This window comes from Larus michahellis, chromosome 9, assembly GCF_964199755.1.
Source record: "Larus michahellis chromosome 9, bLarMic1.1, whole genome shotgun sequence".
Taxonomy (NCBI): Eukaryota; Metazoa; Chordata; class Aves; order Charadriiformes; family Laridae; genus Larus; species Larus michahellis.
Genome location: NC_133904.1, coordinates 21,370,542 through 21,382,976, shown reverse-complemented (window position 1 = coordinate 21,382,976; position 12,435 = coordinate 21,370,542). Strand labels below are relative to the sequence as shown.

Sequence of the window (12,435 nt, the reverse complement as noted above, 5' to 3'; positions counted from 1 at the left end):
GTGGGGCGGATGGAGAGCCTGTCTTATAAGATGAGACTGAAAGCACTTGGCTTGTTTAGCCCAGCAAAGGGAAGGCAAAGCAGGGATATTATTGCTCTACATAAATATATAAAGCAAGTAAACACCAGGTAGAGAAAGGAACCATTTAAGCTAAAAGACTGTGCTGGCACTAGAACAAATAGGTTTAAACTGGCTAATGTAGGTTGGAAATTAGGAGACAGTTTTTAACCATGGAGCTGCGAGACAGTTTTTAGACAGGGGAAGCAAAGGAAGGAAAACTGCTTTCCAAATGAAGCTGGACCAGCACATGAAGTGACCAGTAACCTGGCTGCCTGCAACTGCAGGGGCCTGAAGTGGGAGCTGGCAGGGTCCTCCCTGCTCCAGGCTCCTTCCAGGACATGCCAGGCACATTGTTCACTGCCAGCGTCCCCTGAAATCCCCAACTTCACAGGGCAGGGAGCATCGTTTCCGCAGGCAGGGACAGCCAATGCCAGCCTCCCTCCGCCCTGGAAATGGCACACAGCTGGGCCACCAACTCCAGATTTGCCCTCCTGCATGAAATTATTCTGAATTCCCTGTATATTCTAGGGCCTGCTTAAAGGATGGGTGAAGAATCTGCTGATGAAGACTCCAATCAATTTTGAGAGCAGGTAATTTCTCAGCTAGAGATCATCTCCAAACAGGAAATCAGATTCAGGAGATAGCTGCTTTATGCAGCACATCATGGTGGACTAGAGAAAAGCTTGTAATAATAAGCAGAGCTGGAATAAGAAGATCATTACTAATATTATGCATTAATTAATTCATGATCCTCCTACCATGTGGGTTTTCCTATCCCACTTATCTCTAGTGTTAATGGAATAGGAATAATTCTAGACCAAATCCTGGCACCTGGGCAGGTTTTTTGGACCCTGTACCTCCTTCCTGAAACTGGAAGAAAGACGTTCCCTGCCTTCAGCGTGTTTGGAGCCTGGCACCATGCCTGGGATCGCAGTAAGCCACAAAAGCATCTGATGGAAGCAACCACTGGATGGAGCCTCAAAGGTCATAACGATACCCGGTTCTGGTACATATGGTATTCACTGACGGAAAACGCCAAGTGCGAAAGCAGTGAGCACTGGTACTGCAGCGTTAAGGTAAGGAGGGATGCTGCCTCCTGCCCCCAGCTCCGCCTGCCCTTGCTGCAGCGGCTGTAGTTTCCTCGGGCCAGGGAGCGCTGGGGTCCCTCCTGGTGAGTGTGCAGTGTCGAGCACTGCCAGGCTGCTGCGGCCCAGCCGACAGCCCACGGCCACATTTGCACCCCAGGCTGCACCGCCTGGGATGCTCCTTAAAACCTCACCCAACATGTCACTTCACTCCAACAAGACAGAGATAACGTAACTGTGTTAAGAGAATTCCAGTTTTGATTCAAAGCCGCGGACCCACAAGCTTCGGCTCCCGCTTGAATAAGGATGAGGATAATATTTTCAGGAGAAAGGGAAAACATCTGATGATATCTGAAGCAAGAACGTGGCAGGTTTGGAGGGGACTCGCAGCTTGGCTTGTGGAAAGGACCCCAGTGCCTTTCCCCTGGACAGGGTCCGGTGTGCCGAGCCCTCGGCAGCTCCTCTCCCCCCAGCCCTGGGAAGGAGGGGGGTAAATCCAGTCAGGGGGTTAAGATTAGATCTGGGAACAGAATGGTGCACAATTCAATCATCTTGCAAACTTGCAAAAGAGCACGCCGCACGATGTGTAGCAATGGGTTTAAATGGATGAGTGCATGAGTGTGCTCGCAAAAATGGGGCCTGTGGAGAGGGCGGGGTCTGCTCAGGGAGGGGGCTTTGCTGTAGCTCCGTATGCCTTTCCGCAAGGATTAGTGCCGCCTGTGCTGGGTGTACAGACATGAGCACCACACATGGGCAGGACATGGTGTAAGTTGGTCCTGCAGAGAAATAGCTGAGGATGCTCCTGCAAGGCTGGGGGGTGGTGGTTGTTTGGGCATGGGGGTGCAGTGGGGAGCAAAGGGAGGGGCTGCTTCTGGGGTTTTCAGCACAAAACCTCTCCCTCCAGAGTTTTCAGCATGGTTGCTGAATGCACAAAGCACCAAGGAAGGCTACGGCTTCCCTCAGCCCCTGCTGAGATGTTGTATGGATCAAATCTTCCTTGGAAAGCCCCTCCAGCAAGGCAGGGACAGTCCCAATGTCCCCTGACTGCAGCGGGACTGGGGTTCACCGGGAAGGGGCAGGGCAGCGGATAACTACACCCAGCTCTTCTCTCCCCAGGGATCCAGGAACATAGGGATGCAGGAACATTTCTCCCCCTCCACCAGACTGCCGGGTTGCTGGGGGTCTCTCACTGTCCCAAAATAACAGAGGTGGGCTGCTTTATGGGGAGCAGCGCAACGCACTAGGGACATGGCTGAGCCCCGGCAGCTCGACGCACTGATGGCTGCAAAGGCAGCTTTTGCTGCCGACATCGAGCTGTCGCTGCTCAGCTGCGCCGCATGCCCCGCACCCCGGAGAGCCCGAAGTGGGGATGGACATCCCCGGGGGGTGCCGTACCCCCCGGTGGGGGGTGGGTCTCAAGCAGCCCGGTCTAGCAATGCGAGCGCTCGCTCTTTAAAGCGATCCCGGCCGCGATTTGTCACGGGGGCTGGGCGCAGAGGGTGAGCGGAGAGGCGGGGGCGAGCTGGGGGGGGGGGGGGGGGGCGTTTCGGTACGACGGTGGTTGCTGCTGCAGCTGCAGCTGCTGCTGCTGCTACGGGAGGTGCCCGGTGCGGCGGCGGCGAGCGGAGCCAGCCGCAAGCCCCGGGGTATGCGCTCGCCCCTTCCCCCGCTGCCGCTGGAGCGGGGTGTGGGTAAGGAAGCGCGGAGGAGCGCGGAAGGAAGCGGAGAGAGGCGGGGAGCGGGGCGAAGGAGCCCGGCCGAGCCCCGAGCGGCGGAGGATGCGCCGAGCCCCGCGGAGCCGAGCCCAGCTGCAGCGCGGCGCGTCTCGCCCGGCCGCCGCCCGAGGAGGTAACGGCGGCAGCGGGATGGGGATGGAGTTTAGGGGAAGGTGAGGTGGGTATCTGTCCCCCCGGGGGGGGTGGGTGGCGGCAGCCGCGGGGAGGGTGGCCCTGCCACCGCCCCCTGCTCCCTGGGGACCTGCGGCTCCTCAGAGCATCGCGCAGCAAGTGGGACCCGGCCCCTTCGCAGCGGGGGCTGGGGTGAAGGAAGCCCCCCCCCCCCCCCCCGAAGGGATCCTTGGGGCAGACAAGTCGGGGTCGCTGTGCTCTCTGCTCCCTCCTCCCCCCGGCCGTCGACCCACACTGCCCGAGCTGCTGGAGGCCCAGCCCGGAGTGATGGCAGATGCTCAGCACCAACCTCAAAACCGCGGCGATCGAAGCTCGGCTTTGAGGTTCGATGCATCCAGTAACCTCAGGCAGCACGTGCAGGAGACGGGCAAAGCTCGCCGTAGGGGCTGCCAGCAGGATGGCTGCTTGCCCACCTTGCCACCCACTCCCCAAAACCTGCCAACTTTGGGCTGACTCCATGGGGAACCTGGCACCCAGTGCTGCCAGTAGCAGTACATGCAATGGGAGGCACTCCCCGCCTTGGGCAGCTTAGGCGAGAGCTAGAGGAGATGAGAAGGGTGCCTGGACCATCACGGCTGGACCTCTAGGGACCAAAGGCTCAATGACGGATGATACCCCGGGTTTAGCAGCGATGGTGGGTTCCATTTGATCCCAGACATTGGATTTCCGGCACTTCATTCACCAGATGATCTGCCCTGCTGGGGAAGCTGCCTGCGTGTGACTTACATCTTGCTCAGCTCCTCTGTCAAATTAGGGCAAATTACAAAGCTGTCCCCCTGCCCCCGCTGTCCACATCTCTGTTGAGAAACTGAGTCTCATCTCCTGTTCCTCGACTCGTACAGGAGCAATCCACCGCAACAGCTACTGGAGGACCCCAGGGCCCTCTTTTTATCTGCTGCACTGCTAACAGAGGAGAGAGAGGGGTTTAATTATCCTCAAGTGTCAGTTCAAGATAAATCTGCTGGGACACAGCTCTTGGCAGGTGCGAAATAACAGGACGTTTTCATGCATGGGAGGCTGAGCTGAGAACAGTTCAGTGGTTTAATTGGCGGTTCCTAGGAAGGGTTCACATCAGGGTACATAAAATGGAATGGTGCAGGCTCCAGCAGCGATCCCGGTGGTACAGCTGTGGCAGAAGGAAGATGCATGCTGGAGGCTAAGAGCTTTCTTAGGTGCATGTGTCTGGGGGCTCGGTGCAGAGCGGGTGGTCTGGGCTGGTAGCACCACCTCAAGTTGATGCCGTCCTCCAAGGGGCTGATGGTTTTCCAGCATCGCTTTGTTTCTGCTGATCTTTTCAGTCAATTCCTGAGGGAGTCCTTGCGGGGCCAGCAGGGGACGTGCCCTGTTTTGTGGGGTACCCCCAAACAAGGGAATTACCTCCAGAAGAAGGGCACTCTGGAGCTGTCTTCTAGGTATGTAAGGTGGGATGGCCTCAGGGTTTATCAAACACTGTCTCTTCCCTCCTCCTGCCATCTGCAAGTGGGAAGCTTGGCGTCTATAGGGAATGTCTCCACCCTGCTGGGGCTCCAGTGCTGGGATGCCGGGAGCATCTGTCTCCTCATCTCCAGTCCCACCTGTGCTATGGCCATTGTCCCCTGGAGCTGGGTTCAGATCGGAGAGCAGAAGCTCCTCCGTACAGTCCTCCAGCTGTGGCATCCTACTGTGGCTGTATTGCTGCCGCAAAACAAGGCCTCTCTGGAGACAGACCCTGGATCGTGTTGGTCTGGGACACACCAGTGCGAGGAAGAAGGATGTCATATTTTATTTTATTGTTCATCCAGATGTGCTGAGCTCTTCTCTGTCCTTAGCCTTTCCAGGGGGTGGTGTGGGACAGGTGTTGCACAGAAACGGTGTCCCCACCGCTCCCTGCTGACTCATTGGAGCGGATGTGGATACGAGGAGCTGGTGCTGCTGCTTTTCTGGCTGAAGCTGTGGTGTTGTGCTGTTATTGTAGTTGTGTTCCTTGTTTTAGGGTCCAAGATAAGGATTTAGCACAAATCCGCATTAGTGAAACGTGTATTTTGTTGTTTGGGAGCCAACCTTGTCGATGTTCCTAGTGCTGATCACCGTGGCCTGCCTGCTGCTGGTTCTGATGGGGGATAGTTGTGTTTCTGGTCAGGGGTGGCTTGGCTGAGGACAGCTCTGAGAAGAGGCTTTCTGTCCCTTAGCTGTGTCTGAATCTCTGACAAAGGGCTTTTGGAGGTGTGATTGAGGGGCAGACACTTCTCCTTGGAGGTCAAGCTGCCATGAGATGGACTGGGCAAAATCCACACTTTATTTCAACTGCAACAAGCTGTTGGTGCCACCTGTGACAGGAGCGTATTTAGAATTGATGTATATCCCCCGCCTTGATTTTGGGCTTTAGATCAAGGTATAAGAGCTTTTGACGCACGCACACACAATAAGGGGGAAAAAAAACCCAACCCAAAACAAAAATTAAAACCACAATCCTCAAAATGTTTGCAAATCCAAGAGTTTATCCTCCTCCTGGGTAGGCAAAATTAACTGAGGGTAGGATCAGTAAATCACAGACTCAGCCACTTTAATCATTGAACATGAAGTGGCTGGAAGCGCAGGTGGCACAAAGCGAGGTGACCACACCAAGCCTTTGTGGGGGTGCCCAGGATCAGGCACCGCAGGTTTTTCTCTTTAATATCATTGCAGCGAGTGGCTTCGGAAGTAGAAGGGCTCCCAGAAATACACAGTCAGGAATGGGCCTCAGATGGGTGTGATTAAAAAAAAAAAGGTTGTTTGAGGTACCAGCAGCACCTGCTGAATGAACCCCTTGCTGGGGTCGGTGGGAGGGACAGTGGCTCATTTAGGACCAAATGGGCTGAGGTAGCCCAAGCCCCCACCTTTGTCAAAGGGGTCTTATAACTTCTCCCTCCTCGGCGCTTCAGTTCTTGGTTAACTGAAGAGATTTAAACCATCTCTGCAAAGCTGAGAACATCCCACATGGAGATCAGCACATCAATGCCAGCAATGATAACCATAAAGGGGCTGGCTGCTCAGCGTCCCACCACTTTAGCCGCTCTCCTACCTCCACTTGCCACCAAAGCCCATTTCTAGCATGACTGGGCAGTGGCTGTCATCTCTCGGTACCTGGGATAGTGGTGGAGAGGTGGAGTGGAGCCGTGGAGCGAGGTGGGAAGGGATGAAGGCTGCCCTGGTGTATCAGCGTCAGTGGTACATGACACCTTGAGGCAGCCTGTGCTGTGGCTGACCCTACGTGGGGCATGTGCTGGCAGCAGCGGGGAGAAGAGGGGCTGGCATCTGGCATTCCAGTCTCTCCTCCTGACAGGCTGAGAGCAAACTGGGAGTGGGCAGAAGTAGGGGAGGTGGCATCTCCCTCACCTGCGTTTGTGTTGAGCCAGGCTGGCAGCACTGAGCCTGGGCTGTCCCCAGGCAAGATGACAAGTGGAGGAGGACAGCACAGGTCTCATTAGAGTCAGCAGGGGGGCCCAGAAACCCAGGGCACAGGGAGAATTGCAAACATCTGAAGTTTTTTTTTTTCTGATGTGTTTGGGTCTGGGATGTCAGCCGGAGCGGTGGCAGCTCCTGAGTACCCCGGTGGTGTCAGAGGCTGGGGTCAGGCCAGTCCATCTGGAGTTTCATGGCATTATCTCTTAAATGCCTTTAACTGCAATAGGATGGCCTGACTGATTGGATTGTACTCTGTAATTAATTAGCTGGGTGCGCGATACAGGAAGCAGCTACAGTGGGAAGAGAGAGGGGAACCTGCCAGCGAGAGCTGTTAAGCTTCAAATGGCCATTTCTCATTAAACCAGCATCATGCAGCAGCAGGCGCCGGGCGAAGGGGGTTAGTTACAGTGTCCTGGCCCTTTTCCAGGTGGGAATTGCAATTTTGCTGCCTGACCGTTCCTCCACAGCTTGACGTGCTGCACCCCAATTCCACTGCAGAAGCCACCAGCCCACCTAGCCTTGGGGACCTGCTGTAGGCAGAGGGTCAGCTTAGGCTGGGGGATGTGTGAGGGTGGTGAGGAGGTGCCCCCCCTTCTTGGGAAGCCCTTGCCAGGGTGACAGATCCTGCAAGGGCTGTAGGATTACGCAGCCTGAGCTGCCCTGTAGGTTCCCTTCCCATGCCAGCGACGACTCCCAGGTGTTAGAGGCTCCTGGGCATGGCTGGTACGAGCCGTGCTGCTCTTCCCTCCCTTGCCAGGGCCTGTGACGCCTTCTGCCATGCATTTTCTCCATCTCCTTTGTCTGCTTTTAGCATCCATTTGTGTCTTTAAACAGAAAGCATCCCTCTTAGGTTAATTGTTTTCTGGTTTTGTTTTGGTTTTTTTTCTCTTTGTGTTTACTGTGGGGACTAATAAGGAACTGCAGCGTAAGGGAAATCTGAAATGCTCCTTGTTTATTGTTTAATTTAGGAAAATGCTGCTGGGCTTGGCTCAACCTGCCTCGTGCTGGGGCAGGGCTAGCATCCCTGTGCCCAGGGGACAGGCTGGGAGCCACGGGGCACATCTCCACCCAGCCGGCCCCAGCAAGAACCATGCCTTGCCCCTGCAGCAGGTGCTCCACGGCTCTGGCTGGTGATAGGGAGGGCCTCAGCAGCCTTAAAAGCAGTGTGAGGGCAGGAGGTGGCTTCGCAGGGTGAGTTGTGTCCCCCTGCTGCTGCTGTTGTGGGAGGAGGGATGTCCCCTGCCAGCCCTGGGCAGGGGTAGCTCCTGGGTGATGGCACCTTTCAGCCCTGCAGCCTCTCCCGTCTCTTGACGGGTGTTCCTGTGGGTGGAGGAGGGAAGTCTCTTCTCTGCCAGTTGTTGGATGTGTTGTCTGTAAGGTGAAACCTGCTGTCTGCTGTGGCATCCTGGTCCCCGCTGCAGGGACAGCAGGCTTTTGTCGTGGTGCTGGACCCATCTGACTGATCCATCCAACATCCATGGCACCCTCTTCAGCTCCCAGGCTCCTGTGGCGCCCGTTTGGAAAGCAGCGAGCTGGGCCGTTCGCTGCTAACAGGCACGTCACCGCTCTCGCAAAATTTCAAGCTGGCTTATGACAGCGAAGCTTATGCTCTGCCCACAGTTGTCCCCAGGCATCAAAACGGTCCCTCTGCCTTTTAAATCCTGTTTGGCCTGTGTTCCCTTTTCCCCCCCAACAAGGTCTGTGAAGCTTTGCTGTGCAACCCTGGGTGTAGCTGGGGCGCACAGCCCCTGCCTCCCTGGGCGCCCTTCTCAAGCATCCCTTCTCAAGCATCCCTCTGCATGTCGGGGGGTCTGGGCTGGTCTCTCCCAAGGCTGCTAAGGGCCAGGGGCTCCCTGACGCTGGGAGGAGAGCAGAGTCAGCATTGCTGCCGAGCCCTCTGCACCAGTGGCTGATAAGTATTGGAGGAAAAAAAACAAGGAAAAAACAATAAAAAAAGGCATGTGCCAGCTCAGCTTAACCCACAAAGAAAAAACACGTCATTTAAAAAAGAAAAGGTTTTAAAAATAGATTATTTTTTTTTTTTTTAGCGAAGAATGCCACTCAGCAGAGTCAATGAGCTCTGTTTCAAGGGTTGGAAACAAAACGCTTCAGGAGCTGGGAAACAAAACCTCTCCTTCTCAAACTCTCCAAGTGTCAGGTGTGGCTCCTGGAGCTCCATGTTTTTCCAGCTGGGTCCAGCCTGGCTGTGTATTGGTTGCTGGCTGCTCCCAGCTGCTGCCACTTGCTGGAAACGGGGAATTCACTGTCTTGATGAAGGGGAGAAGCTGTGGCTTGTGTCTGTGTTACTCCTCACCGAAGAGGAGGCACTGAGCCCCAGGGAGCATCCCTGATTTTGTATTTTTTTAAATTGGCTAAGGAGCCCTCTCATTTACTTCATCTCTGACTAATGAGGTGCATCTCACTTTGACAACATGTCACAAGCAATAAATTTCTTGGGAGCTGCTGGGCTGTAGGGATGCCCTTGTCCTCCTGGCTGGGGTCATCCTCCTCCGTGTCACCCTGTGCTGCTGGCTCTTGCCCCAGCCTGGCCCTTGAGCATCCTCCCAGAGAAGAAGAAAAGTGTTGGGATGAAAAACTCAGGTCGTGAAAGATCCTTTGAAAGACATTTTTCCCATCAAAAATGCATTTTTATTGCTTCCAGTGGGAAGGAAATTCTGGCTTTATCACAAGTGCCCTGGTCGCTCCAGGGGGGTGTGGGGACTAAACTCTCCTTCCTTCCCCATCCTGGTTGGACCATGGGGTGCAGCAACAGGGGCTAGCGCATCAGTGCCAGGATCCTGGCTCTGGAGGGTCAGGGCATTGTTGTGTGTGGTAAGAACATACGGTGTAGGTATCATATGGTCCAGATATTGTACGGTATAGGTGTCGTATGGTGCTCCTATAGGTGAGGAGAAGGCTTGTGGGTGAGCAGGGGGCTGCCACGCCGGGGCAGAGGTGCTCAGCCAAGTCTGACCACGAAGGAAGGGGGCTGATGCTGCTCTGTCCGAAGGTGCAGACACCTTTGTGCTGTTTGTCACTTCTTGCTGGGTTACACTAACCTGCCCTCTCCCAGCGTCATTAAGGGACTGACTGCTCAAGGTTCCTAATCATTGATGGGAAGCACCAATGATTAACACTGCTCCTTTCTGTAATCTTGACGGATTCTCTTTAAGCGATTCTCTTAGAGCCTCTCCACTGTTAGCTTTTGTTTTCTCCTCAATAGCTTGTCTAATAAACGCCATTATCTTGGGCACAAATCTACTTCATGTCTCAATTCCACTTGGTGAGAGTTGGTAATAACAGCAGAACAGCATCCTCTGAAAAGGGGCTCTGTCACTAGTCGCCGTGGATACCACTTCTCCACTATCCTCACCTGTCCCCAGAGCAGATAAAGATGAGGGGAAGACATGTGGCTGGAAAGCAAAAGGGGCATCTGCCTGATAAATTGGATATCTAAGCAGTGCCAGCAGCAGTCAGGGCAGCTTGGCCCCTGCTGCCTCGGTAATTAGAGAAGATGTGCTTATGGACTGGGATCCTTCCTAATTCCAGCAGATTAGAGAGGAAATATGGTGGTGAAAGGAGATGGTCTGTCGGGGAAGGAGATCAGAAGTATTTCTCATAGCTTGAAGGAGCTTTTCGTCTATGGCCAAATAAAGCTGTTGCCTCCCAGTCTAAATCTGGGCCTGGAAAGGCTTTAACTCGTAGGTGCTGGGTTGCTTACTGGGTTGTGGGTCAGCCTGCAGATCCATAAAATGCAATTATTAAGGTGGCTCCATATTTCATCTGGGAGCAGCGTGTTCCCAAGGGTGTCTGAGCTCACTGAGACCCGACCCTGACACCAGCGCTGTGGCGACTCTTGCTTGTTACTGTCCCTGCTGCGCGAGCAGCCGAAGCGGAGTGTAAGTGGCATTTTAATTGAGGCAAATCCTATTTCAACTCTGTTGTCAAGGCTTCCCAAGGAGGGTTTCCCATGCTCAGGGCGACGGAGACCAGCAGTGGGAGGGCGCTGCTCAGGCTCCCCTCCTCACCTCTCAGCTGTCCCATTCCTGGGATGTCTGGCTGCCTCTAAGGTCTGTCCCCTCCCTGAATTATAAATATTTTATCCTCTTGGTACCTACCGCATCAAATCATTATTTTAAAAGGCATTTTCTTTTACCCTTTTTTTTTTTCCTGTCTCGATTCTTGCATTTTAAAACACACTCGCCATGCGTGCAGCACTCAGACATGCTCTCAGCTTCCCCCCCCCAACCCAAACGTAATTGCTTTAAAACGGCAGATAGTTGGCGAAAGCAATTTTCTCTACATTACGGAAGACTCCAGCTCCTCTCATCCTTCATCCAAGCCTTTACAGCTGCTCTCCCCCAGTCTTGCCTTCTCTCTGCCGCTGTGCAATGCTCAGCACCTAGGCTTGCGGTACCTCTGCTTTCCAGGACGATGCTCTCGCTTCTCCAGGGCTGTGGGAAGAGGCTCGAGCAGGTGCGTGGTGAGGGACCTCTCCATGGGGGATAACTAGCTTCTATTCCAGTTTCTGCTGAGCAAGGGTGATGCTCACTGGCACCAAAGCCCTTCCCTTGTCTGCGCTGCTAGCAGGGCGCCTGCTGGTGGCACGTCTCCTTGTGCCAGGCACCTGCTCGTCTCGGTTTTGCAGCTCTACCACCCGCATGTTTAACACGCTCTTTCTATTTGCAGGACATGTTGGGCTTTCAAAAGCATTAATGATGGAAAATAAATTGGAATCTGAGAGAAATAATCTTTAGGCATTCTCTGTAGGCCTTTTCTTGCCTTGCCTTCCTCAGACATGTTGAAGGCTGTGGCTGGAGGGGAATATAAATGAGGACAAGTCCCGGGTCCCGCTGATCTGTTGTGATGCCCCATGCTCAGCGGATCTCACCACAGGGAGCCTGCCCGCTTGCTGGTGCTGATAAATCCTATAAACCTTCCACCCAGTCTGGAGAGGGTGGAAGTGATGAGGCATTGCTGGACCTTCTCGGAGGGCTTGCAGTCCTGAGTCAAAGAAGATCAGAGAGCACACCAGGGCTTCTGAGGGTCTGTGCCTTACTTGGGTGGCCTTAGTAGCATCCTGGCATGGGACAATGTTGTCTGTGCCATGATCTTTGGTTCCATATTCAACCTGTCCTGGGGAACCAGGACTTTGTGTCAGCAACCTACCCTGCAGGTGGAGTTAGGTCACCTAAAGGTGCTCTGTGAATGCTCCAGCCACAGCATTCCCTTCCCTGTGCTGATACCCCATCAGGTGTCGGTCTCCTACTTGGAGGGGAAGATGAGATCCACACAGGACCACCACCCTCACAAGCATCAGGGAGTTGGTAGGTGATGGGTGCCGGATGTTTCCGGCACATCTGAACCTCAGTTTGAGCCTAAAAAGAATGAAATCTGCTGTGTGTCTGAAATCTAAGGGCTTTGGCAGGACCAGAGTTGGTCATGTGGAGGAGTGTCTGCCCCTCCATTGCAAGTGGTGCCTGCCTGAAACGTGACTTCCCACCACTGGATAATTAATGGTACGGCAGGTTTTTCAGAAGGGAACACGGTAAAGAAAATCCTACCAAGTTGTCAGCGCTGAAGTTTTCACGGCAGCCTTTGGAGGTTCCCTCTCCGCCTTTGCCTGGAGGGAGGGTGATGGTCACCCTTGGGATGTCACTGCCAAGGCCAGCAACATCTCTGGAGGCACCCCAAGGCCTGGGCACACTCGCAGCAGGACAGGGTGCGGTGGCTTTGTCGGCAATGAAACATTTCCTCCCTGGAGGAGAGCCAATGTGGCAGAAAACCCGCCCATTTCTCCTGCCCCTGCAAAACAAATGCAGAGCTGGCATGGGCCATGAGTCCACAGAGAACCAAACCCCACGCTGGCCTCCAGTAAGAGGCTGTTGAGGCACCGTTGCCAATCTTATCCTGGCCCCTGGGCTGCTCTTGGACACAAACCAGCCCTGTAATGAAGGCTT

At 54.4% G+C, this 12,435-nt stretch overlaps 1 protein-coding gene across 5 annotated transcripts in view; it reads left to right on the top strand.

Moving 5' to 3' along the window:
* The first annotated feature begins 2,545 nt into the window (after positions 1–2,545).
* Positions 2,546–12,435, top strand: part of LINGO1 (leucine rich repeat and Ig domain containing 1) — a 166,564-nt gene continuing 156,674 nt past the window's right edge. Inside the window, exon 1 of one of the 5 annotated variants that reach the window (XM_074600021.1) lies at positions 2,546–2,993. The gene's annotated coding sequence lies outside the window, so the exon portion shown is untranslated. Of the gene's footprint in view, positions 3,039–12,435 lie in introns of all 5 variants that reach the window. The other 4 variants (XM_074600019.1, XM_074600024.1, XM_074600023.1 and 1 more) reach the window with 4 other exon arrangements.